This window comes from Lepisosteus oculatus, chromosome 6 (genome assembly GCF_040954835.1).
Source record: "Lepisosteus oculatus isolate fLepOcu1 chromosome 6, fLepOcu1.hap2, whole genome shotgun sequence".
Taxonomy (NCBI): domain Eukaryota; kingdom Metazoa; phylum Chordata; class Actinopteri; order Semionotiformes; family Lepisosteidae; genus Lepisosteus; species Lepisosteus oculatus.
Genome location: NC_090701.1, coordinates 47,641,899 through 47,669,699, shown reverse-complemented (window position 1 = coordinate 47,669,699; position 27,801 = coordinate 47,641,899). Strand labels below are relative to the sequence as shown.

At 36.3% G+C, this 27,801-nt stretch overlaps 1 protein-coding gene across 2 annotated transcripts in view; it reads right to left on the bottom strand.

Moving 5' to 3' along the window:
* Positions 1-27,512, bottom strand: part of sntg1 (syntrophin, gamma 1) — a 148,985-nt gene extending 121,473 nt beyond the window's left edge. The window contains exon 1 of one of the 2 annotated variants that reach the window (XM_069191514.1): positions 26,669-27,512. The gene's annotated coding sequence lies outside the window, so the exon portion shown is untranslated. The remainder of the gene's footprint in view (positions 1-26,668) is intronic. The other variant, XM_006634031.3, reaches the window with a different exon arrangement.
* Positions 27,513-27,801: the final 289 nt, after the last annotated feature.

The window sequence follows — 27,801 nt, the reverse complement described above, 5'->3', positions numbered from 1 at the left end:
TTGTTTGATAAGTTCCAACTCCCTCGCAATCCCCTACTGGATAAAGAGATAAGAAAATGGACGGGTGGATATTTTGATTTGAATAAAAACAATTTTCCATTTTAATTTATTCTTATTGTTATTTTGTAAAGACAAGACTGTTGCTTGTGGTCTAATATGACAAGCAAATTTGCCTCCTAGGGGAAAATAATATTTTCTAAGTGGGTAAAGAGTGGGGACATCTTTTTTGTGTATTTATTGTTCTTATCAATGAACTGTTTTTTACTATAGTTTGAAATCTATCAGTTATGTTGCTGAAGGTCATATCCTTGACTTCTTTCAGATGAGATCCTCAGGTCACTTAGCTCCTAGCTGCAAAGTCATCCTTTTGGGCAGAATTCCTTTCATTTGTAAACATTCTTATATTTTTTCTTTAGACAAGATTCTTTACAAAATGTTAAGCAAAGTTTTTTTGAAGATAACATAATCAGTAGGACAGGCAAGTGGAAGTGAAGGGATTGGTTGTGGAGTTAACATATTCTTTTCGATTTTATTTACAAATAAGAACCCTTTCCTTTTAGAATTCTTGATATAAGGTGTGGAAATGGTACCTTTTGAATTAGACTGAAATGATGGATTATTTTTAATGACCTATTCCTTGACTTGATTAATTAAGACGGTGACCTTGTCTTGTCTAACCTTTAGAATGTTCCACATACAGTATCTGAAATTGCATCTCTCTGGAATTGACAGACCATTCTTCCTTTTCTTTTCCATGGTTATCTCAGAAATTTACTTAAAAAATACAGAAATACCTTGATGTCAAATGAGACTGCTAATTTGACCTTTATATTTGTACCATTAGTCCAAGGCTGGAATGTCTAAAACTTGTTGATGCTCTCTCATATATATAGAAATGTAGAAAAGTTGAAGATAAATTTGATTATCTTTTAATATAACATTTTTCTGACTAATAGATGTACTGTATATTGTAATGTAGTTGAAATAATCATATAGAAGCTGCCACCATTTCACCTTCAGGTATTTTGCTAGGGGAAGCAAATCATTCTGTTTTCAAGAGATCATTGGATAACATTGTTAACATTTCAGAAGCATTGAAAAGATTCATCAGCAATGAGGGTTAGGGTTAGGGTTAAAAAGATTTTGAATGTATCTGGCCACTAACACTGTAGTGTAACGAACAGTTCTTTCCGGACCCTATGCACAATCCGAAGAAGTGGGGAAACACTGGGGAAACGTCATGCAGGAATACGGGGCTGAAGACAGGGGGCGTGTCCAAGGTGCGCTGGTGGACGGGGGAGGTGTGGCCGAGGCGAACAATCCAAAAGAGTAATCCTTAGAGAGAATCCAAACAAATGGGTAAGTCCAAAACCAGGAGATCCATCAACACAAGGAATTAAAACCAGAGGCCGGGTCGGAACCAGCGGACAGGGAACAGGAACGGGAACAGAGATTAAAACCTTAACGGGACCAGGCGCTTCCAGGTCCCGGACTCGCACGATACGGAAATCAGATGCAGAGCCTGGATGAGCGTCAGCGCCTGGCTTTTTAGGTGGGCTGGGAATAGGGAGCAGGTGCACAGAATAAAGTCTAAAGTGAAAGGGCGGGAGCGCCCTTAAGGAGGGGGAGCTATAATCGTGACATGTAGTCCAAGTAGATCTCCTGCTACATCTTTTTGTGTAGGGACCCCAAAAGTTTAATACTGTCTCCAACTTTTCTAATGAAAAAAATTGAAAGAATTTGATTCCCATGATTTGCATGAGAAGAACTCCAAGATTGATGGATTGTCTAAGACCATAATCATTCAGATGAAATCTAATCAGAAACAGTTGTCTAAATTGAACACAAAGGTACATAAATATACTGAAATTAAATGAAACAATGCTGTAAAGTCTGGAATGCAAGGTCAGCAAGCCTGAAATCTAGTCCGTATGAAACAATATTTGAATTTGTAGGGTTAACAGTGACAATCCAGTTGAATTCCTAAACAAAACAATCCCTAAGAGGTATCAAACCCTGACACAACAGGACTTGTTTATTGATATGGTGCATAGTACATATAAAGATGCTCTTATGGAAGCCACAACAAGTTTTACAGTACGTGTTTATTTTCATGTTTTGCTGGTACACAAACAGACAACTCTTTTGTGGAAGAATTAAGGCAGTCCAGCACTGTTCACATGGTGGAGTGTTCTGAACTGCACTACTACAATTACATTACAGTGACAGCTAGAAGAAATTCACCTTCACCTGCAGGAGTAAGAAGGTAACTGAGGGAAGGGAAAATCCAGTCCTTCATGCTACTGTATAATCCTAGCACATTGCTTCTGTTTAAATTGCTGATGTAGTTCACCAAATCTTAATTGCCCCTCTGACCTAGGATTAAAGGATTACTGAGGGAGGTGGGGGGTCCTGTTTTTATTCCTGTACCCCATAGAGTTAAGGTCCTTCATGCCAGCAGACAGCTTCAGTTCTCATTGGTGAATGAGTGCCAAAACAAAATCCGATTAAGAAAAGAGTTCACTGTATCCAAAAGGTTTGCATTACCATCTTAAATAGATTTTCTGCAACACATGTGAAAATGACATACTGTATGGTACTGTATATGCACTTGAGTTTGTTTTTCTTCCTATGAAACCTGTTACAGTTTCTTGAATGGATTTTGGGGAGGATCACTGGTGTTTTTGGATCAGGCCGTGACCACATTATTGTGAAAATAATAATGGGAAGGGATGGAAGGGGTGAAAGGAATAGGGACTCCAACTTGGAATCTTCTTGCCTCCCATGGATGTTACTTTTGGCAGGGCAGGACCTTTGTGTACGTTTCTGCTGTATGGAATGGGGAAAGGAGTGGGAGGAGTGGTACTATGTTAAAACGATTAAGAACTTTACCTTTGTTATTCTATTATTTAGTACCATTTATTATCATTAACTTTCGTTTAGTACCAGTAGTATGCTCTTTATTACAGATATGAATTAATCCTAGATAATACATCTGTTTTCTGCTAAAAATGAGTTTCTGTTTTGACCTGGAATGTATGTGAGCTAAATTCTAAATGCTATTTAAGACTCATGGTGGCTTCTTCTTCTGCAAAAAAACAAAACAAATGGGGCTTTAACTGTATTGCAAAGAAATTACCAAAAGTTTGTGTTAGTGGTTGATGGTGAGAAAGACACATTCCAAAAGTAATATTTCAGACAAAAGGAATAATTTTTCATCAGTTTACAATCCTATTATATTTGAACAAAATGTATTTGAACCAAATTCCTGTTAGAACTTACTGACTTTAAAGTTGTTTAGGTTGCAGGCATGAATAAATAATATATTTGACAGTATAAGTCATAAATCATACACTTGACAGATCAAAGTCAAAGGAAATAAATCACTTAGGCATCTATAGTATTGAGAAATTGTATGTCTAATCTGAGTGTCATAGATATATAGTGTATGTTTAACATCTCTGCCAGATTTACTTTTTTGGCTACAAATAGTCACTTCAGAATCTTGAGAATCGGCTTATTACGTCTTTTTGTGGTACACGGTGCAGAGATTACCCCATGTTGCTAACTGATGACCATGACAATTTATGAAGATTTGTTTAAAATAACGAACTCTTGCATGTCCCATCTTGAGAGTTTTGACCTTGTAGCCTCACCTTAAGAGTTTTGACATACTGTAACACTACTATAAAATAAAACTTGTTGGCTGGGGCAGGCCAGTCTATGGAGGGTGTACAGTAGATCATCCTCAAGATGCCACAAAAAGGCCTCTAACAATTGTAGTTTCACTGGAGGCATTTAGTACTATATTATTGTTTAAGAAGGTTAAGTCCATATTCTACTCTGGGGACGTATGACCTTTTAAGACATTCTCTAAATGGAGATTTATTGGTGTGTTAAAAAATTATATTAACAGTGGTTGGATTGAAAGCAGTCTGCTTTGAGATTAGTGAGCAGATAAACAGACTCACACCAGAAGAAGGCTCCACGGCCGAAACGTTGTGTTCTCTTTCTTCTTTTTTTTTCAGCATGGAATGGAACATTGGAAATCAACATTCTAAAAAATAATTAAACTCACTGCAAGGCACCATGCCAAATTTGTCATCCATCTAGGGAAAATTATTATTTTAATAGCATTCAACATATCCTCTTTCAAAATCTTATACTGTGCAGTAATGAACTTGAACTTGAACTTGAACTTTATTGCCATATGTAACCGGTACTGGTACAATGGAATTCTTACTCACAGAAAGTCTCTCGATTGTAAAACAAGTGTAAAAAACAAAACAAAGTGCAAACAGTGCATCACGACAATGTACAAACAAACAATAGACAATGTGCAAGTAAACATGCAGACAGTTTGAATGTAAACAATACAGACGTGTAAACAATGACTGGAGACATACAATAAATAAATTACAATGAGGTAGATGGTGATGGTGTAGGTGTGGTCCGAGGGGATGGCTAAATGTGTTTATGGATGTTTTCCTAATATTTTTGTCATTAGCTTGGCACAGAGAGAATTACTGTCAGATCTCAGATACTTTTAACAGGTTTGTCTTTAATTTCTATAGTTTAACCTACAGAGACAGTTGTACTGGAGACTCATACAGTATATAATATCAAGTCCACATTTTATTGACATTGTACATATGGCCTTTAAATAACAGCCCTCTGGAAATATCGGTAATAATTCCATTAAATCAGTATTATTGAAATTATGCCAAGATGCATGCTAGGATACATTTATGCAAGCTAGGTTTATGTTACTTAATTAGTTCACTGTCATTAGACAGGATTATTGGTCCCTGTCTTCTCCACATTATACACTCAACTACAGACATCATCTCCTTCAGTATTATTCTGTCATTAGATCATAAAGACATTTGAGTGGTCTGAGTAGAAGTATCTATGGATATATAATTTATTAGATGGGGATTTGTTATGCGTTTTGAAATCATGTTTCATTAGTATGGATAGAATTCTATATCTGAACCAATCAGCAATTATGTCAAGAAACAAGATTTCTTCCCAATTTCTATTTCTTGGGAACATGTCAGGGATGCCCACTGTCACCATTGTCTTTGAATACATCTAGCACAGATGATCTGTTGGTCTACTACTTTCACCCCTATGACTGATGAAATGTTAACAATACTTAACATTTTATATTGCTCTAAGCAGATGGTTTATTGCTATATGTAGACAATGGTATCCAATCCCTTCCTCGTCTGCTGGCTTTGTTCAATGCTTTAAGCACCAATCACATGTATAAAATTATTTTTTTTCCACCTGCCTTTTTCAAAGCCAACCTGCCTCAAATTGCACACCCGAATATAGGCTATCACAACAAACTAATTTATAAACTTTTTATACAGGGGAATGCTGACCTAAACAGACTGATTCCACTCGATTATATTCAGGTTATATCTCCAAAGAAGTGAATATGCTTCTCCAAGTGATTTTTTTAGTTCCTCTTTCTCTGCCTTTATGTTATTGTCTGCATTCTAAGATTTCAGAATTCATGTTTAAAGAAGAAACTCAAATTGTCCATTCTACAGTACGAAAGGTCTGCATTGTCTAACCTTTGGCTTCTACGCATTCTGAGGTGGTGCAGGAGGTGGAGAAGTCAGAGGGCTAAATTGAACTACATTGTAAAAATTGAACACTTGCCAGAGAAAGGATGAATATTTACTGCTACGCAGACAAAAAGAGGAAGCAAGCATTACTTGGTGACAAAATATTAAACAGTCAAGGTCAAAACCAGATACGATAATCTATAAAGATAACAAATACGGACCCCATCAACTTTTCCGTGTTAACAAATATAGTTTTAGGAGTCTAAATTATTTATAAATAAAAATGTATTTCTATAATTTAAGTTACATTTTCCTTCATAGAGTGTATCTGACCCCTCATAGATGGAATCATATAATAACTAGCCTTCTCTGTACACACTCTGGCCTGGAAGCAAAATTATAACTTTTTTGTTTGTTTTGGGATATTTTCTTCTGGTTAACTGGTGGGACTGCAGCTATGAATTTGCTGGTGCTTCTCTCCATATTCATTCCTGCAAGTGGTTCTCCCCTCAGTGGATCCTGATTCATGGTGTCAGTGAGGGTAAAGTGGATTTACTAGGGTAAAATGAAAGTGTAACCATTACCTAAGACTGAGCTATTAATTTTCCCGTTTGGCTTTTCGAAACACTGATTGTATCTTAATAAAAATAATTATCTCTAAGTGTATTTCTTTAGCCAATATCCTTTCAGTCAATCATGAAGAATAAATCTTAGTTCTGTTTTTCTCCATAGAGTAGGTTGTGCCATTGTAATTAAGATAAGGTGATGTGCCTGATCAATAAATGTATTGAGTCATTAATCTGGAGGTTACAGCAGTAACAGATGTAGAGCTGCAATGCCATAAATACACTTAATAAAAGTAAATTTATGTAGTAGCATACCTACTGTATAAACCTAAAACAAGTGAGAGTATGTGCATTTACTACTATTTACCACATACAATAGGTATTTTTTATTTAAAATATTTTCAACAAATGAACAATAGTTTACATTATATCCTCTAAACTTTAATATTTTAAAATTATTCAGTTGTATAAAAATGTGAGATTGTTATTCAGAAAGTCTAAAAACTGATCCCATGGAACAATAATATATTATGTACTAATAATTTGTTGATTTATTTAGTATGTAACTATGGCATCAGTTAAACACCTCAGAATGCAACAAGCAAAGTATTCTCTCTGTTAAACAACAAGGGTTTTTATATAGTGAATGTGCTATTACCTAAATTAATTAACATGCTCTGGGAGTCAATCTGAGTCATTCAAATTGGTATTTTAGCAGCCAAAATAATCCTTATTTCCCAATCCTCAATAAAGTACCATTTGGAAAATGGTTTCCCATTGATTAAAGGATTGATTATCTCTGTTACTGTAAGTGTAACAGAGATACGGTATTTCCTTTGAAAATAATTGACATTTGTATGTATTTCTATACACAGTTTGGGAGTAATGGGGATAGTGACAAAAAATCTTTACATTTATTAAAAAACAGGCTGCATGTGAAACCTTCAATAATAGTTCCCTAAACAGAAATTTAGTCTTTCCAATACATCTGCAGTCATGTTTTACCAAATACCTAGTGAGATTTCAAATCAAGTGATTTTGGGATATTAAAAAGGTATAACCTTAATTTGCTAATTCTGCCATGACTGTGTTTGCTATTAATAATGATTGTATGTTTGAGTTAGGCCTTTAAATTTGCACGAGATTCAATTTTTATGGCTCTAACACTAAAGACATTGAACTGCCATTTAAAGGTAAAAGTCTGTAATTATTAAAGGAAAATGTATTGCAATGAATCTGCATTAGCTATTGGGTTAAGAGATGTATTTAGTGTAATTATGAAGATGACTTTGAAAAAATAAACGTTGTTTATTCTTCATAGAAATGCAATGCACTGTAAATGAAATCCCTTCCGTATTTTGAATTTTTCTTGATACTGTAAATTTATCAAACATGAAATAGGTATGTCTCCATGAGCTGCTCTTTTATCAACTGAAAACACAAATCTATTATTGTCTATCTAAACAGTGAAATTACATGCCAAAAAAAACTAAAAAGTAAAAAGAGTAAAATGGTATTTATTACATCATAAAATCATTCTGGTTGTCAGAATAATTCAGGGTACCAATGCACAATAGTGGGAAATTTAGTCATCAGTATATTTAGATTTCCTATATATTGATGCAAACCTTATTAAATGTTTGTCTTTATGTAAATCAATCATTCCATTTAAAGATACAATGAATAACTATTTAAAAATAAATATGAGTAGGTAACATGGTGATATGTAGTTTCAATGCATTAATGCTAAATAAATCTCTCTGTAATTCACTCTTATTATATATTTCATTTTGTTTAGAATTTGCTAATGTTAAAATTTACTGTTTTAAATTATTTTTATAATGAATGTGATTAAAAGTCAATATATGGATTGTTTGCAAGACATGTCGATATATCCTGTTAAACCTGAATGTCCGTGCTTAACATTTTGGAAAATCTACTTTCACACTGAAACATTCCTTGAAAAATGCAGTAGCGTCCTATTTACATTAAGATGCACTGACTACTTTTTTCTAATGGAAAATAGCTAGTTACAAAGTGGCATTCATGAGCTTCAAAGATGATGTTGGCTCTGCGCCTTGAATTTCATGGTGATGAGAAAGGAATAGGACTTGGATTAACATTTAATCCTGTAGATACTCCTTAATAATTACTTTGAAGATGCATTAAGTTATACTAAAGCAGTTATAATTCTGAAGTTGTTTTTTTTTTACTGAGATTAACAGGAATAAGATGTATTGAATCAAACTTTCTGCGTACAAACGTAAGAAAGGTTACACATGAGGGGAGGGTTTTAGTCCTCAGGATGTCTGGGGGCTAAAGTAGTTGGGGTCAGAAGTAAATTAATGAAAATATTTTAGTTAATTTGCTAATAGTCATTCATTAATGGTTTGAATTTGGGGTTTCAGTGCCAAGAGGATACTAGTATACAACCTTCAAAACAAAAATGTCTGGGTAAATATGTTTAATCTTAACTATTTCTTTAAAAATTATATTGCATTAAAGTCTACTATTTACTGATAACAAAAACTAATTAATTTAGACACATAAGGAAAAGGATATGCTTACTCACGCCTCTTCCTTGAGAAGACCACAGCTTTATTCCAGCGGAGCACTTAGTAAGTAAGTGAGCAATTTAATTAAATTTTCCTTTCTACGCTTTGCAGGGCCAAGAGTGAATACCATTGCAGAGGAGACAATAATTATGAATTGAATCTGGAGCTACAATTTCCCAGGCAGAAGTCTATTTTGTTTAATTGTATAAACCTATGTTGTAACTCTTAGGAAACTGATATTCCAATGCATCTCTGCTAACTGAATTTCATCACAAAATATGGAAGTATTATGGAAAATATGGAATGTCTTTATTCTAATTAAATTGGTAGTTGCAAAACATGAGAGAAAATAAGTTCCATATATTCTGTGTCAAGTTTGATTTTAATAATTAAAGCAAAGACAATGATATATTGTTTTAATATGTTGTTAGCTCCTTATCATACTCCATGTGTTTATATGTAAGAGTTTGCTTTCACATTCAAAATATAACAATTTAATAAGCTAGCAAGTGAAGATAAATCTGTATTAAGAAATAGTTATCTTCACAGACAGAATGTAGTGAAGGTAACTGGAAGAATATGAAGGTTGACAATTTTAAAACAAAAATACCAAAGTAATTCTAGCAACATGCCTTATGTACTGCACCAGATCAAACACAAAACTCGTTTTAACCCTGAGTCACCCCCAAGCAGAGCTGAGTTTCTCATCTGAAGCTTATAATAAGAACAGGAGCATCTCTGTTAATCACAGGGTATCAGACTCAGGCACTTGCTATAAATCAGGTTTGAATAGCTAGTCGTTTGGCAACCTTTGGATCACTTCTAATCTTGCGTACAAGTGTTCTGGCTTTTTTCTGCCTGGAATGGGTTCAACCTGATCTTCAGTTTCAATAAGTTGTCCAGATGACAAATACACTTTACCGTATAAAGCAAAGAAACATGGAACGTACCATAATAACACAATGAGTTACAGAGGTACAGTCAAAGACCAAAATATTTGGCCTTTTTCCAGAAATTGTGCAAATTAAGGAACATGCACTTGCATAATGATGATAATCATTAAATGCAAAGATAAACAATGTACAATATTTTACCATGTGAAAAGATCACAATAGCCTTTCCGCATTCTCTTTTTATATATATATCTGAAATGCACTGAAATAAATAACACAATAGAAAGGTTTACCAGAATAAATGAACAAAAACCATGTGGTCTAAAGCATTTGATTATGGCTTGTAAGGCTTGATTTTTGGAGGTGTTGGCTTTCACTCCACCACTGCCACTGTGCTGTTTACAAGCTAACTTGCTACAGTACATTGTTTAAAGGATCCTCAGATCAATTACCTAATCAATTAGACTCTTGTTTGTAACATTTCCTGTGTTCTTATGTTTTGACAGACAGGGCATCACTTGCTATAGGTCACAGTGGCTTGGTTCACTGTTGCTGGGCTAATCTTTAAAGCAATATCCAATGAGCTGACATTTAAACAGTAGCGTTTCGTGGAACGTCCCTCCTTCCATCTTTGCCTCGCTGTAACAAAGGTTTCTAGACGCTGAAGTGTTAAAGAAGGGCAGAGTCATGATGGAATCCAGGCCTTTTTTCATTTATGTACTGTATAAATTCTGTGCCATGCCTCAGAAACAGTTTGTTTTCTCTCCCTCCAGACTGTAAGATGTTGTCAATTACCTTATCTGGCTTGTCTGTGCTCACTGCATTCTGACATACCGTATTCTTGCATTTGTGTCTTCTGAGAAAAACAAATATGTACCTTAGCCTTAGCTGCTGATAACTGTACATTATTTTATGCACTGTTACTTTAGAATCTTCCATATTTTTCTATAGGTCCTTGACTCTCAGTCTAGTGTTTGTAAGGGCCTTTCAAACATTCTCTTCCTACCTTTTGGGATATTTTGCTTGATGTCCCAAATAAGAGCATAGCTGCTTGCAGCTGTTCTCTTAATTCTCTTGTGATTTTATGTTGTATTGTTTATTTTAGTATATATTTTTTAATACTCTAGCTTCTCATCAACTTTGAATGTAAAAATGTACTGTGCTTTCTAGATTAAAAATAAGGTTTATGGTAATCTGTGTACTGTATGATGTAATTCCTTGGTATTATGTCTGCAATGTAAATGGATATTTTTAAGAGCTTACTATAATGTATTCCACTGTTGTTAGACTATATTATTGTGTGTTTGTAAAATGTAATATAAATTATGTTATGTAAAAGTATTAAAATGCAATATATAATGTTTTGTAACTAATACTTCTCATATTCTTTAGAATACATGCAGTAGTGCAAATCAAGAGAAAACCTGAAATGGAATGGGAGATTCAACTCAAAGAATAATACCTGACTGTCCAGACCTGGGGACTATTTTACAAAGCAAGATTGCTCAGTTAGCCACATAGGTTTAGTAAATATGTTGACAACCTTTTGAGTGACAGTGGAATTGCTGAATTGGTGGTGAAGTGACCGTGACCATCACCATGGTGGTCAGTCTTACACCTTACTGGATCCAGCAGAGCTCTGCACTGAAGTAGTCTCCACACTGAAGAACTGTCGACTTGCTGTAGACCAGCAGAACTGAAGCATTTGCAAAGAGAGATGGGCTGCTGACTGTTAGTTGACTGGCGGGCCATTAATGTCTCTGTTTAACTGGTGTATTGAGGAGCAACTCAATACTGGCTGCTGGTGTATTGAGGAGCAATGGAGCTGTACAGCTCGCCAGAGGGTAGTGAGGAAATGAACCTCTGGATTGCAGCTGATGGGTTGTGCTGTAGATACTGTGGGAGACTGTGATCCTGCGTGGACTAGCTGCTGGTGTGTAGTGGACCAGAATACCGTCGAAGTCGCAGCAGCGATTGGCTGCTACCTGATAGCAGTCCATAGTACTCTATGGCAGACTGATGAAGTTGTTGAGTTGTTGAGACTGAAGTGGGCCAGTCAGACAGTATGACAGCTGGCTTGTTGCAGACCCGTGTTGCTGTAAAGGTCATGACAGACTGTGAAGCAAAAGGAACCACCGTGGACTGGTAAAGTTGAACAAACCACAGCAGGCTTGTTCAGGAACTGGCTGTCAGGTAAAGGTGGACCGGAGAGACTGTTGTAGTCATAGCTGAAGCAGACTGTCGACTGGGGCAATAGCTGACATGGTCAAAGCAAAGGTTGGCTGCCACTGCCAACTGGGGTAGCAACCAATGCAGTCATAGCAGGGGCTGGCTGTCAACTAGGGTAGAAGCTGGGACAGTCGTGGGGAAACACTGGGGAAAATGCTTAATGCCCGAGGCATAGACCAGTTCTGGGATTCATGATCCTTAGAGAAACTTTGAGCATGTCTAGTATTGATTGTTCTTATGTCAGTACTGTCACTGAATTCAATGAAGAAGTGAACCTTCTGTTGCGCTTCTTATTTAAATAGCTAATGAATGAATCAGTGATTGTGTGTCTAAGTGATAAAAGGAGGAGTGATCTGAAAATTGGTTTCAGATGAATCCTTTGAGCCATGGGACGACCATGATTCCTTGCTGGAATGTTCAATTCACAGCATCAATGTACAGGTAAAAATCAAAATACTAACCTGAAGTGTTAAGAAATATGAACACCGATTACACAAAAGACAAAAAAAACTTTCAGTCATTTCATTCAAAAGAAGTTTTTTTAAATCTGTGTGCCTACAAGGCTGTTACCTCGAGGGAGTTTCCTATGTTATGTAGTGCCATGGGGGTAATTAACACTGCATTGGGTGTGGTCAGGCTCCCATTCTCCCCTGTCACGCCCCTTTATAAGGTCTTTTGGGTTCCTTTTCTTTATCTTACACACTCTCTCCTCCAAGAGTGGTGATCACACTGAACCCCTCATCAGGGTAACAGGATACATGACTCCACATTCCGTTACTTCTGGGCCCGTTAACTTCGGAGTCTCTAGTTCACCAAGTTCATCCTGTTGTCCTCGCTGTTAGGAACCTCCTGCTCCCAGATACCAACACGAAGCCTCCTGCTCCTACTCCATTGGGCCACTGTTTCACACACAACCAGTGCCTTGGACTCCCAGGTCTGCCTCCATCCTTGACATCCTCTTCCCGACGCCACTAGGCTGGGCTAATAAACACACACTACCTACATCAATGAGTCTTTTCCGCACTACACACTGTGCCGAGACCCAACACACTGTCCCTCTCTAACACACTCACAACCTTTCTGGGATCTCACTCTCACGCCCTTAGGTTGTGAACTCACAGCTGCCAGCACAGCTGACATTGTGCCCAGCCATTACTGTACTATCTCCCGGAGGGCTGTAGCGGCAATGCTTATTAATAATACAGGAATTAAGTTTGCTGTCCCCCTTCCAGTCTATCTCTCCCTTATCTCTGTGGTGCCATTCCATGAGAGGCCATTCCATGTGGTTCAGATTTAAGAGGTTTTTTATCTGATAGAGTTTCCTGATAAGGAACAACTCCCAGGGCTGAGAATCTCCAGCCACCCTAATAAATGGTCATCTCTGGCACCTTCCTGTCTAGGAGATTCCAAAGGAGAGTCTCATCCCAAGTTGTTTACAACCCTAAGGTCAGAGAGCATTGTTACTCATCTTCCACCTTGATCAGTTAATCAACCCCACATGGGTCATGAATACCTGAGAGACTTTCAACCAATGAATGACTGTTCCTCCAGATAAAAGAGGCAGCACAGGGCCCAGAGAGTGCCCCTCTGGGATATTCTCAGACTCAGCTCGGACAATCACGTGACAGCCAGTGTGTCTGAGTGCCAGGACATTACCTTGTTCTAAGAGTCGAGACTGGAGGTCGCCCACATGTAACCAAAGGATCCCCCCTTGCTTTTCCTCGCAGACTACAGTATTCCTCTCAAAATCCCCTCCTGAATTGTCGTTCTTCTTCACCCCCTCGCGGGGTTACTACAGCGGCTAGTCATTCTTTGTTCACTCATACACGGTGGCACACTCTTCTAACATCGCCCCGACTGGTAGTGTCTCACACCCGCTCCCATCATGATTTAGCCCGACTCTCTCACAGCAGAGCCTCCGCGTTTGTCCTCTCACCACAGCATCTACAGCAAGACTGAGATCCTACTGGATCTTTCCCCCTCTCCAGGAAGTATTCAAGCTAGTTTAAACTACTTCTACACCTGCAGTTCATTCACTTATTCATGTCAGGTGTGGTTCCCACGGCAACGCATCTCCCTAAATCCTAGGCTCTGCCCCAAATTCACCATGCACTCCCTGCATTGTACCACAGTTACCAAATGAGTCATGCTAATACCTGTACTAATCTTATATTTCTTTGGATTTTATCATTAGCTTTCACATTCAATTTATTGGTGATGCTTTGCCAGCTGTCTTTGGCTTTTGAAGCAGCTACAACAGATTTCATAGTTTTTAATACGAAGCCATAATTTGTGGTCACTGGATTAAGACACATTCTTTTCTGTGTTTTTGCTGGTGTGGATGAAGGACTGGTTGCTTGTCAGATAAAACTGATTTGCTTTAACCAGATAACTGAAATCTGAGTTTGGCTTTGTAAAACCAGAGTAAACCTGAAGTCTGTTATCAAGTTAATTAAATCTGTTTTGATAAAATCCTGAATTAGTTAAACCTGCTTCATTAAACAGCCCCCTGGATTGGAAATTCTAAATCTCTATTTGCAACTTCTACTAGCAGGAAATTAAACCATTGAAAGAGAAGTGAAGGCTATGAAATACAGAAAAACAAACATCAAAGTCAAATATCAAATATCAAAGTAACTGCATGTTACTGCATATTAATTCATTAAAAGTATTGAAAAACACAAATAAATTCCAGTTGATTCGGAGATTAGAAAATGTGTATCTTCTGATACAGGAACATTTTAATTACATAAACTTAATAATATATCCAGCTGTGGCAATGAATTTGGATATTTGGATCTCAATCAACAGAAGTGTTGGGCTTGCAGAGCAATAACTAATGGAACAAGTAATAGGTTTATTCCATGCTGAAAAAAAGAAGAAAGAGAACACAACGTTTCGGCCATGGAGCCTTCTTCAGGTGTCACACCTGAAGAAGGCTCCACGGCCGAAACGTTGTGTTCTCTTTCTTCTTTTTTTCAGCATGGAATAAACCTATTACTTGTTCCTTTGCAGCCTACGCATGCTGACGCAGCTACCCACCTGAGCAATAACTAATGTCAAACATGGAATGTCAAATGATCTAGTACTCTGCTGTAGGAAATTTAAGCTCTTTTAAAAGAAAATTCTATGACAAAACAAAACAATATGTTGAGGAAACCAAGCGAGAAACTGTCAAATCAGTATGTAGTAAATACAATCAAAATATCAACAGACACATGTATAATACATACATATATAGATAGCATTTGCAATTAGACATGTTTTTACGGTGAGCTACTTTACATATTTTAAACATAATGGTGGATGGGGTTACTAGGTTCCTCTAAGGTTCTGTCTTGAGGGTATGACATTTCATTATGTATTAATTTATATAGGAATCATTTCAGAATGTTATTCATAGTTCATTATGAAACTGACATTGGACCTTAAAATAGAGTTATATGAGAGGATGCCTGTATGTGAACCCTGAAGGCATTGTCCACTGATACAGTGGCTCAAAATCAATTATCTTTTAACTGGTGGTAAACTATGGTCAATTTGAGCTCAACATTAATGTATTTATACTATTACAGTACACCATAAACTGCAAATAACTGAGTGCATCAGCAGAATAATAAACATAAATAAAAAGAGAATTGATCATATTACAAATCTAAACATAACTCTATAATATAATCTCTTTTTAATGGTTGAAATAGTTTTGGATCATTTGGTGGAAGTTAATCGCTTCAGCAAAATTAATCTTTCATCTTGATTACGTGAGCTTTGTGCTCATTAATTTTTTTAAAATGATTTTCAATTAGAATTAATTTATTTCTAGTTTTTTTAATACAAGTCCATAGGCAATAATTGAACAAATACAGGAGCACAAAACTATATACTGTATATAGCAGCAAAAAAGTTTAGTCTATGTATACAAGAGCAGCAATCTTATCCATAGTTTGATCACTGGGGAAAAGGTTTGTTGCTTTAAACAGTACATCTGTTTGGTAACTCTGCACATGTAACATGAATAAAATTCCTCTTTAAGTATTATTTAGAAAATGTTTTGTACTGCATAAAACATCTGCTTCAGAAAGTAATAATACAAATATTGCACATTAATCTTGCACTTAAAAAATATATTTTTATGTTGAGGAACACGAACACAATTAATAGGTTACTACAAGAAGTTGATTTATGAGATCTCCTCCCTAAGAAAGCTGCTTTTCTGGATAAAGGATTACATATTACATCATTATTTAGGTAAGAGGACCTGTAAATTAGGTATGTACATTTCTTATAGTGTAATAAACAAAATAACGTACATATAGACCTACAGAAATAAAATATTGCATTAGAGATAAGACAGGTAGAAAACTAACAGATACTCAGTTAAATACAAACGCACCAAACTTCCTCTTTAATCATTTAGTGTTGTGAAAAATACCTGAAGTAAGAGAGACAATGAAAATCCTGACTTTTTGGTGAGGGAAAGAAAGTGTCAAGGTAAGAAAAAGAACAGAAGAAGAAGTCTATTCTGATATGTTTATTTTGTGTCCATGGTCTCACTGGCCTTTCCTGTTACTGAATGAATGTCAACCTTATTTTTTCTTTTCTTTAATCAGTGTGTTTAGTCTGACTTTTTCCCCTGATTCTAAATGAAACAACATATGATAGATGTTTCTTTAATACTATGTCTTGTGAAATAAATTTTCATAATAATACCTTTCATCAATAAATAAATACAGATCATCTCACAAAATGACTAATCCCCAGACAAAGATTTCACATTTTGTTGTCTTATGACTGTTTAAAGTCATAACTTTTCAAATAGGTATATTTATACTGTAATCATCACAATTTATTCTAAACTGATAAAACTAAAAAAAAAAGGTATGTAAAGTATGTAAATAAACGTTTTAAAGACAAAAACAAAAGTCTTGTGGTCTCTGTGGAAGATAAAGTAGTTTAACTGGATTACAGAATAATGTAACTTTTATCTGTAAGTCACACTGAGGTGGTCTAAACCATTGAATCCAATATAACATTTATGTTGAGACTTATAGATTGCAGTTGATCCCATATTTACTGGAATTAAAGGAATTTTGTCAGGATAGATGGGTAAAAATAAGTTGATTGTATTATGCAAAGCTGGTAAAGACCTGTCCAGAGTGCAATAATTCCGGCCAAAGGTGCATTCACCAATTACTTACTTAAGGGCCTGAATCTTTATGCAACCAGTAATTTTCACTGCTCATATCTTCTTTGCAGGTTTGGCTTTACATGTAAACGTTTTCAACATGATTATTATATTTTTGAACAAAAACAGTTCAGTTGAAAAACAACATATGTACTGATGGGATAAAGAAACGCAACATCTCTACACTCTGGACCTCCCGTCTGTGTGGAACAGGCTGAAGAGTGACTCATCCATGAAGAAGACCTGATGCCACTGCTGACGAGTCCATCACAGCCTCTGTCTGGCCCAAGCCAGTCGGGTGTGACGTCTAGGAGATGTGAGCAGAAGGCCTGAGCAGAGGTGAGAGCAGCATGGAGCCTCACTGCGGGCATTGTGTCTGCTGGCAGTTTCAGTAGCAGTACGGGTGGCAGATCTGAAACGATCTCTCAGATGGACCTGTCTGATGTGTCGGTCCTGCTCTGGTGTGGTCACTCGAGGGCAACTGGATCTTGGATCGGTCATCTGTCCTGCTGGTCTGCTGAAACCTTCTCTGCAGTTGGGACACAGTGGGGCGGCTCATTCCATAGTGTCTGGCAACACTGGCACATGCCTGTTATGCTAAGACCAGTTATGCTATGAATATAAAATACCTGTCACGGACTCTTCCCACCAGATTCTTACATGTTGATAATGTGATAATGTTTCTTTATTAGCTCTATACAATTTCTTGCATAAGGAATTCGTCTTTTCGCATACCCCAGCTTTTCTCCATGGAGACACAGACACACAGACAGGGAGAGAAGCTTGGGGTCAGAGCACAGGGTCTGCCATTGTACGGCGCCCCTGGAGCAGTTAGGGCAGATAGGCAGATCCTAAGAAACAGAGTCACCGCTCCGAAGCGCACTCGCGCTAATTATACTCCAGCCCCGCGCACTTCTGCCAAACGACACCATCTCACAATACTTAAACCCTCCTAACCCTCTGCTCTTTGCCTGGTATTGGTAGTTCTTCAGAGCTCCTACCTCACCTTTGTTTTCGGAATCAACTCTTTTCTCATTACGAACCTTGGAACTTCCACTTTGACTTCATCTACTGCCTAGCTCTCTCCTGGATTGGAAGCCTTCTCGCCGACCTCCTAGTTACGAGCCACGGAACTCACCTTCGACCCTGCCACTCGTCTAGGCCTCGTTTTCTCAGGAAACTTCCTCCTTATCTCCAGGCACCCTAAGGTACCACATAGGGTCCATCCTCCCATTTGCTTAGCGGGTCATTCATGACAATACCTGGGTCGTTCTCATTTAGAATATTGTCTACTTCTTAGATGTATTAAAGAAGTATTAAATATTTATTTAAAATGATTCCACAGCAGAATTGTACTTTTTTGATGTGGTGATCAAACATATACACAATCTAACTCATGCCCAGCCCAAACGAAGGATGTTGAAATTACAATAATCTTTATGTACTTGTTCCGTTTACATACTGTTCTTGTTATTAAAATTGTTTTACTAGTTGTGACTTCTTTCATTTATTATACCATGTGCAGTAATTTTAAATTCTCTAAAACGCTGGAAAAATTCAGGCATTTATCAAATGTGTCAGTCCAATATGTAGCCAGCTTTTATAAAATACACTTGGTGTGACAGCCGGTCACACTGCATTTTGTCAATTTTAATTCATTACTGACTTGCAATTTATTAAGTTGAACAAATGTGCAGTAATTAATAAATAGCCTACAGTATTGTAATACATTATACAATAGGTGGCAGGCAGTATGGGAATAATTAGAAGTAGTCCAAGAAGTAAGCCTTAGAAGACATTAGACCTAAAACGTATATGAGCCATCAAAATCCATAGCATTTTCAACTGTAAACTTTTCAAAGAGTCCTGTAATAAAAAGAAGGAAGATTCCATGGTACTGTATATCGATTATACATCAGATGTGGGAATACAATTTGTTGCTGTACAAGAAATGGATTGTATAAGCAGTCTTAAAGAGAAAGAGGTGTCCAATGTGATTAATATTTGTCAATGCTTAATTTGAAATTGTATCTTTGTATTCTGTTCTGCGATAAGCTGGTGTTCCATCCAGACTGTTTTCCACATTGTGCCCAGTGCTTCCTGGGATAGGCTCCAGGCACTCATGGCCCTGAATTGGATAAGTCATTATTGAAATGATCATCATGATGATAATCTGTATACTGTACAGTATTTATGATAATCACCCAGAAAAAGAATGAAACAGAAATTAGAACAAAATTGCAAAAAATATTATTGTCTACTATTACCATGAAAATCTACTTTAAAGTCCATTGTAATAGTTGTTAATATATATGGAATGCAAGAGACTTAAAATCAAATCAGAAAATACTGAAACATAAGAGGCACTTTGTGGTTTTGTAGTGTAATGCATCGTATTTGCCAACTCAATTAAGAACCAATATAACTAGACTAGAAAGAGCACAAAGCAACCAACTTATTTTAGCAGAACCGTAGAATCATCTATAACCTATTATAGAATATTATAGTCAGGTCTGACTGATTTTTCAAAAGGACATTTTTAAAAAATTCAAAACAAGAAAAGAGAACAGAGAAATCACCTGGAAATAAAGAAGGAATACAGTAAAGCTTAAGACAGAGCTGGATGCAAGAAATATTGCTGAAGGGATAGAACACATTTCCCAGGCATGAAGTGGACACTGATTTGCCTGGATCTTTCAATATATGTCAAGGCGACGACTTTGGATCAATATTACATGAGCAAATACATGTATATGAGGGAGCAAGACTTTCTCTAGAGTCATTTAACTTAACACATCTGGATGAAAATTATTAAAGTCAGTCTTGAAAATAACATATACTGTAGAAAGCATATTAAATTCGAATGCTGCTTAGAATGCCAGGATTTCTAACAGAATAATGGAATTTTGAAATATAATGACCTCAACTGCAACTTTATTGAAATGTTTTATGCATATGTCCTCTGGTGCATGAAACATGATATAAATATGGTAGAAAAAAAATCTTTAAATCTTTACTCATAAAAATTAAACATGAAAAAGTTATTGATTGATATGATCTTCACACCCTTTCCAAAGTCTACATACCCTTTCCAAAGTAACACAATTTGGAATTTTACCCTGACTGCCTGAAATCAAGACTTAATCAGAATTCATGTTACCTTAATTTAAACATCATAACACAGAACACCCAAGTGAAAAACAAATGCTCAATCATTTGGAAAAGTAATTACAAATGAAAACCTAGAAAACCAGGTTGAATAATTGCACATAACTCTTGGTATAAGCAATTGTAAATTAGCTCTGATGTAACCAATTATCTTCCAAACTACATGCAATTAGCCTCCACCTTTGTTCAACTAGTGATTCTGATTATTTCAGAATAAAATCAGCTTTCTGTAGGTCTCTTAGGCTGGGTAGTGCGTCTCAAAGTGAAGAGTCAACAATGGGCACAAAGAGCTATTCAAAGACTTCTGGGATAAATTTGTGGAAAGGCATAGAGTAGGAGGTGGAAATGAAAAGATTTAAAAGGCCTTAAATATCCCTTGGAGCACAGCCAGGATGATTATTAAGAAATGGAAGGTGTTTGATACCACCAAACCCTGTATAGATCAGGCCATCCATCCAAACTGGATGGCCAAGCAAGTTGGAGACTGATCAGAGAGTTTCCCAAGAGGCCAATTGCAATTTTGAGAGAGCTACAGGCTTTAATGTCAAGACTGGTCAAAGTGCACATTTAACAACAATATCCAAAGCACTCCACAGACCTGGCCTATATGGCAGGAGGGCAAAAAGGAAGAAATTACTGAAAAAACTGCAACAAAACATTGATAGCAAGTGATATGACAAACTAAAATAGAACTTTTTTTTGGCCTAAATATTACATTTAGTGCAAACTCAGCACAGCATATCACCCAAATAACATCATTCATACTGTGAAAAATTGTAGGAGCAGCATCATGTTACTAGGATGTTTCTCACCACAAGGGACTGGAGAATGTGTCAGGATAGAAGGGAAAATGAATGGAGCAAAGTACAGAAAAGTCCTTAAGGAAATCCTACTGCCTTCTGCAAGAAAGCTGAAACTGGGATAGATGCTCACCTTTCAGCATGACAACAACCCAAAGTACACAACCAAAGTAACAGAGGAGTTGTTAAAGACCAAAAAGGTAAATGTCCTTGAGTGGCCCAGTCAGAGCACTGACCTCAATCCAACTGAAAATCTCTGGAATAATTTGAAGTTTGCAGTCCATAATCAATCCCATCTCAATTCTGCTGAGCATTAACAGTTCTGTAAGGAACATTGCCAGTTCTTGGTGTGCTACATTAGTACAGACCTATCCAAACATAATTATGGCTGTATTTCAAGCAAAAGGTGCTTCTACCAAGTACTAACTCAGGGGTGTGTACACTTACTAAGACCATTTTTCTAGTTTTTAATATGTTATTGCTTTACAGATTTTTCCAGTGTTTTGTTTTTCACTTGGAAGCTCGTTACAATATACTGTATAAATAAAGGTAAAATAAATTCTGATTAAATGTGTCCTTATCTCAGACTGTTAGGAAAGGGTGTGTAGATTTACTATAGGCACTGCACATACACCCATAAGGACTAAAGAAAGGTTCCAAACCCAAAAGTCATTTAGCCCATATTCCTTGTTTTGTAGTTTAGTAGCTAAATGTATCTAAAATGTATCTAAAATGTTATTCAGGATTTGGGGCCTTAAACACCTAGCTGGGTAGCCTGTTCCCAACACCTACATTCAGTAAATAAATCTTATTCCTATTCTCTGCTCTAAATCAATGTCCTTTTACAGATGAAGCCATCTAGAATGCATGTCAAAACGGTTGTTGGAAGAAAGTGTATTGCAGTGTAGTACTTAGTGCTGCATACAGAATTTAGTCATTCACGGCTCAAAGAAGATCAATATGTGGTAGTTGTGTTTCATTAAACGTGTGATACGTTGGGAAATGTAGTTTTTTTGTACATGTATTTGACTCATGAGCTGAATTAAAAACCACATGAAGGAGACACTTTCTGATCCATTTAAATAGGGTGATCACCCTTAATTCAAATTGCATATACCGTATATTGCAAGACAAGAAAAAGGGGCACAGACGTATTTGTCTATTTGTCTAGAACAACATACTGTAGTTGCAAACTTATCCAAAGCTATAGTATCTTTAATTATTATAGACAAATGTTTTCAGAGTGCCATTATTACAATGCAACTTACAATATGCAACACTCAAACTTTTTTCTTTTTTGCTTTTAAATGTGATTTTTGAAGCCACTATGTATAATATACATATTTCTAATTAACATCTAAAATATTTTTTCTAATTACTACTTCTATACAATGATTGCAGGAAAGCAGTAATGTGTTAATAAACATGTAATACTGTATCGATTTGTCAGATAACTATACAAAGGTGTGGTTTTACAAAGTAGTGCAGTCTTTCATCAGATGATTCGAAAAAATAAAAAAAGCCACGATCTGCTGCTGTCTGTTATACTGCGATGCCCACTCGTGCAACTATAGGTTGCATCTGTAGTTTCCAATTGCAAAACAATGTGTTTTTGTTTTTAATACTGAGTATGAAATGCTGTGACAGGTTGACCCTACAGTATATGTAGCTCTTAAGATTTCATATACTTGATTAAATCTCTTTTCAGTCTGTATTCTGTAGTAAAGGATTTGTTTCTCTGATCATGTCTATGCATGAGAATCTCCTGAGCCAAGAATTATTCTTCTGACTCGTATTTAAACTCTTCCTAGAGTTATTATATTTGTTTTGTGTATATTGTATAAGTGTATACTGTTTGGTATCCTGTACCGTCTTTATATACTCCAATGTGTTTCAATAAGTAAGTTAATGAACTCTAATTGTCACTCATTTATTTGTACTTGTATACATGTATAATCAATAAAGCCACAGTACTCCTGGTCTCCAAACCTGTTTAGGCAAGTTTCCGGACCTGACGCCTCCACAACTAAACAGAGCATCTTTAAGGGACAAAAGAGGTGTGGATCACAGACTCCTGGGTCAGGGCTATGAGAGGAACCATCCATCATGTCCCATTAATAACACCATAACTGCATATGGCAGGGGGATTGGCAACATGTGGCCCAGAGATATTGTTCACGCAGATGACCATGACACAACAATCCAGGCCTCATCCAAAGCATAGTCCCCACAACCTAAATTATGCTGAATTATTACATGACAACTGACATAAGCAGAGACAGATAGTGAGGCTCTGTGGACTCAGCCCTCTTCCTTCATCCTCCCATCAGAGTAATTCCTTTTGGACTGACAGATATTTTACCTTAATAATTGAAACACACTGTTATTATAATATCTTTTCATATGTGGTATTTATTTTTAACAAATAGTAAAGCGTAGAATGATACAAGTAAGAAAGCAATAACATGTCATTAACCAAAGTGCTTTGTTCATTATGCTGACCCCTGTAGCTGAGACAAGTTAATGACTTATGAGTGCTATTAACTGTACATCCAAACATGCAGTGTGTTTAAGAAGCTGGCCTGGTATACTGATGCCGTGATTTGCATCATAGTAGACCTGCTAAATGATATTTGCCAAGGTCTAAAGCTGGGTGACAGCAACTAAGCATTACAGAAGTGTAGACTGCTGTGATGAATAATTTCAACCCCCGGCATGCATACAGATGCTTACATCTGGAACTCATGGTTAATGGTTTGGCATGTCTGCCTAAAATATATATTTTGTTAAATAATGCATTTCTGCCTATTTTATATTGTTATTTGAACAGAAACACAGTGTGTAGATGATAAATACTTCTGATTTACTTGAAAAAATGCCATGTTATAATAAGATCACTTCAGATCTTTTCAGATGTATTTAAAAATCACTATTAAGAAATCGACAACAATAAATTTACATTCTCAGTCTACCCTCTTTTGTATATTAGGCAAAAAATGATTTGATTACTACAGTCACTACAGTTTCTACAGTTAAATAATTCTACCATGCGACTGTACAAAAAATATGATTTATAATGGTAAAATTTGTTTTTCCTCCCCAAACAATAAAAATATTGCACAGTATATTATAATATTATTTGTGCTGAACTATAATGGCAGTATACAACTGCCATTATTCATTAGCCTTATGCCTATTTTAGGATAATCTCTTATCCTTATAATAATATGTGCTTAAATGTGTTTAATTGATATTGGTTACTTTCATTGGAATATTTTGAGGTGTACTTACATTAAATATATAAATCTATTACAGAAAAACAATGTACAATGAAAAGGGATTTTAATTTAGTGGAAAGTGGAAAATTATATTATTTTTTAGTGACCAGGTACTTGTTCTTTCAACAAAGTGGAAGGGTATACTTCCTAAAGTCCTGTGGAGCTTTTATACCCCCACAGTACTCAAATATTGTTTTATGTTGTTTGGGAGTAAGGCCGTGCGCAACTCTGCCTCTGCCTCACATCCGAAATGTAGGGTAGCCAGTAACACAAAAGAAATGACAGTATCTTGTGTCAGGACTAGCTAAAGGTTTAAATAGGAAACTGTACTACATAAGAACATATTTAAAAATCAGAGATCCTTTCATTAGTTGTGACATCTTCACATTCTATTGTATCAATAATTGTATACTAGTGCCTTGTTTTCATCTGCAGCATCTGTGGGGACTGTAGACATACAGTATCATAGGGAAATGTGTTTACCTTAGGGCATCGTGGAAGACGCATGATACTAGATTTAGTTGTTGTTTGAGACATAAGCAAGGGATGTCTGACAGTTCTGGGATGAAGGATTGTTCTATGACAGGCTGAAAAGAAAAAAAAATGAGGGGGTGCCTAAGGAAATCCTAATTTAGAAACCCTACACTGCAATACCAAATGCAAGCTGATAACTCTTCATGTTTCTGGAACCCAAAGGTTGGTTGGCCAGCTGAAGGCCGAACATGACAGATCAAATCTACATTTTTGACCCACCCACAGATCAAAAATACTAATCCCCATGTTAACTGCTAAATAAAAAACATAATTGGATGATGGGGTTGTGTCTGTCATTGTCTTTTCATCTTCCCAATAAAAGCATATCCTTAAGCAATGGGTGAGCAGCAGGTGGATCTACGTTTTGACTCAATCCAATCCAAATTCAGGACATCATCTTATCTTCCTACCTTCATTTGATTATTTCAGTAAAGGCTTCAGGACCCAGACATTTTGTGAACTGCCCAGTTTAAACAGGGAGCAAACCAACACAATTTCAAACAATGAAGCAAAACTCCGTAGGTTAAAACCTTCATAGGTTGGTTCTCTTCAGGTCTCAGAACCTCATCGGTCTTTTTGAGCTTTTCCTCTTGTTGTGCTATCATGTTAATCCTGTTTGTTATGTGATTTGCTTTGAAAAGACAGCTATAGCACATTGCTGAGTTTGTAAAGATATGTGCACTAACATACAATATAAATATACAAATAGAAATGGTAATGAAAATATAGATATAGAACTTGCACGAATAACCAAGGCGAAATGATTTACCCCAATAACCGGCATCACCTACAGTATTTTTTTTTTCAAAAAAGATCATTAGAAAAAAATACACAGGTTCAAACGTTTTAAAAACAACTAGATCATTCCATATTGAATGTTTCTGGGAGTTATCTAAATATTCAATAGTGTCTGGCATGTTAAATACTGTAAGTTAAAAATTCTCGAATTTCAGGAAAACTGTAAGTTTTTAATATTTAAAGACTTTAAGATTTTATTTCACCGCTGTTGCAGCATCCCTACTTGCAGAATGTTTCTCTCCGGTATTTATTTAACATGAACCTTTAAACGTGAGTCTTTAAAGTAATTTATTATCAAAAACCGATTACGTAAATTGGGAGGTATGAAAAACAGCGTCCCGACTCTTAACTCTCGTGTTTATATTTTCTTTTTTAAACAATTTTAGTAAGTTTCGAACCCGCAGCCTAATAGACAGCCTAATAGACACATTCTTCAATGATAAAGTAGGCTACTAGCAGGTTCTAACAGTTCTAGTTTTCCTTAAGCCACTACAGGATCTAAACAGGCAAGGTACACGGCACATTTCTGAACCTCAAGCATTCCGAATCTTTTTCAAATTGTTTATTGAAATGTGTTTAAATTAATATGTTGTGTAACAAATGATTCATCGTCCCTGTAACTAAGATAACTTGGGTCTAACGATTATATACTGCGCGGTCGACAAAAAGATTCATTATTATTATTTTATTATTTATACACTGTTAATAAGCAAATACCAGCGCTAACATCAGCATAATCTTTAACGTTGTGTTTCTATACAAAAAGAAAGAGCGCGGTGGATTGGCAATTCAAGAGATTTTTTTTTTCTAGCATTCTCACTGTTCAGATCTGGACATATTTCTGAAACTAAGACCGAAGTAATGCGACAGCAAATTTCACAAAGTTCCGAAAGCATTAAATAAACACAATCTCAATGAAAGAAATACTTTTGTTCACTACACCCTCTTTCTCTATATGTATATACAGTGTAAGGGCAGTGTGTACACTTGTTCGTACGTTTTCTCTTATTTTATTAATTAAATCAAAATGTCTGTTATTTGGTATCTGTAAACAAAGTACTAAAACACAATTCAGCTGCTTACCTGGTGTTCAGTTAACAGGTGGAGCTCCAGTATTTATAAAACCCTTCCCTTTTTATTGTATGCACACAAATCCTTCCAACCCAAGTTACAATATTCCTTGTTTGTTTTTCCGGGCTATTTTTTTTCTTCTTTTCTTTCTCAATAACCTCATGGAAATCGCCTCTGATCCTGGTCCCCGTATCTTCCACGCAGCATCCGAGAGTGTCTGAGAACGACGAAGTATAAAAAGAAATTAAATGCCCCAAAGTGAAACGCAAAACTAAACACAAGTTGTATGTGCTCCTTTTTGAATGCGTTATTAGCTCTCCTCACTGCCGATTTCCAGTAAAATCCAAGTGAAATGCAGATTGTACATTTTCCAATCTCCTGGAAGCTAAGCGGTCGCTGTCTGTTTCTAGTGGTGCTGAAATGACTGAATGGAAAAACTCACAAGATAGATCACAGAAACGGACTGAAAATCACAAGGGATTTTTCTTTCCCACACTCTCACAAATCGTGTATTTTTTCCGACTCCGGTTTATTGATCAATTTACCATTCTCCAACCCTTCGTTTTAGCAGCGTTTTTAGCGGCTCAGTACGAATAAAACCGCACGAAACACGTAATCCAAAAACAACAACAAAAAAAAGCTTTGTGACGAGAATATCCGCAGGGTTTTCACTGCAGCTCTTGTTCATTTAGGAAAGAGAACCGTTAACAGCACAGAAGCCGCAGTTACAGAAGCGAAGGGAGCTTTAGTTAATGAAGAGCTCCGCTGTGACGGAGTCTTGTGAAGTAAAAGAAAAACGAACGAGGGCTGAAATTCAAACACCAGTTTCTTTGTAAAGACCGCGCTCTCCTTCAAAATAGTACAAAGTGTTTGTATCTGAAAATAAAACCGAAAGATGTGTGAGATACGCACAAGCTATTAAAGCACTCCAGATAAATTCTGTTTTCATTACCCTTAGTCATTGAAGAAATATAGCTACGACCTCTCAGGTACAACAATGATTCTTAAAGCAAACTTTTAAATGAAAGAAGAATTATGTATAATACATGCGTAAAAATACAAAATACATAAATTAAGGACGTTCGATCCACAGGGAAAAAAAACGCGTTCAGATTTTCCAGACATTCAGTTTATATATGTATGTT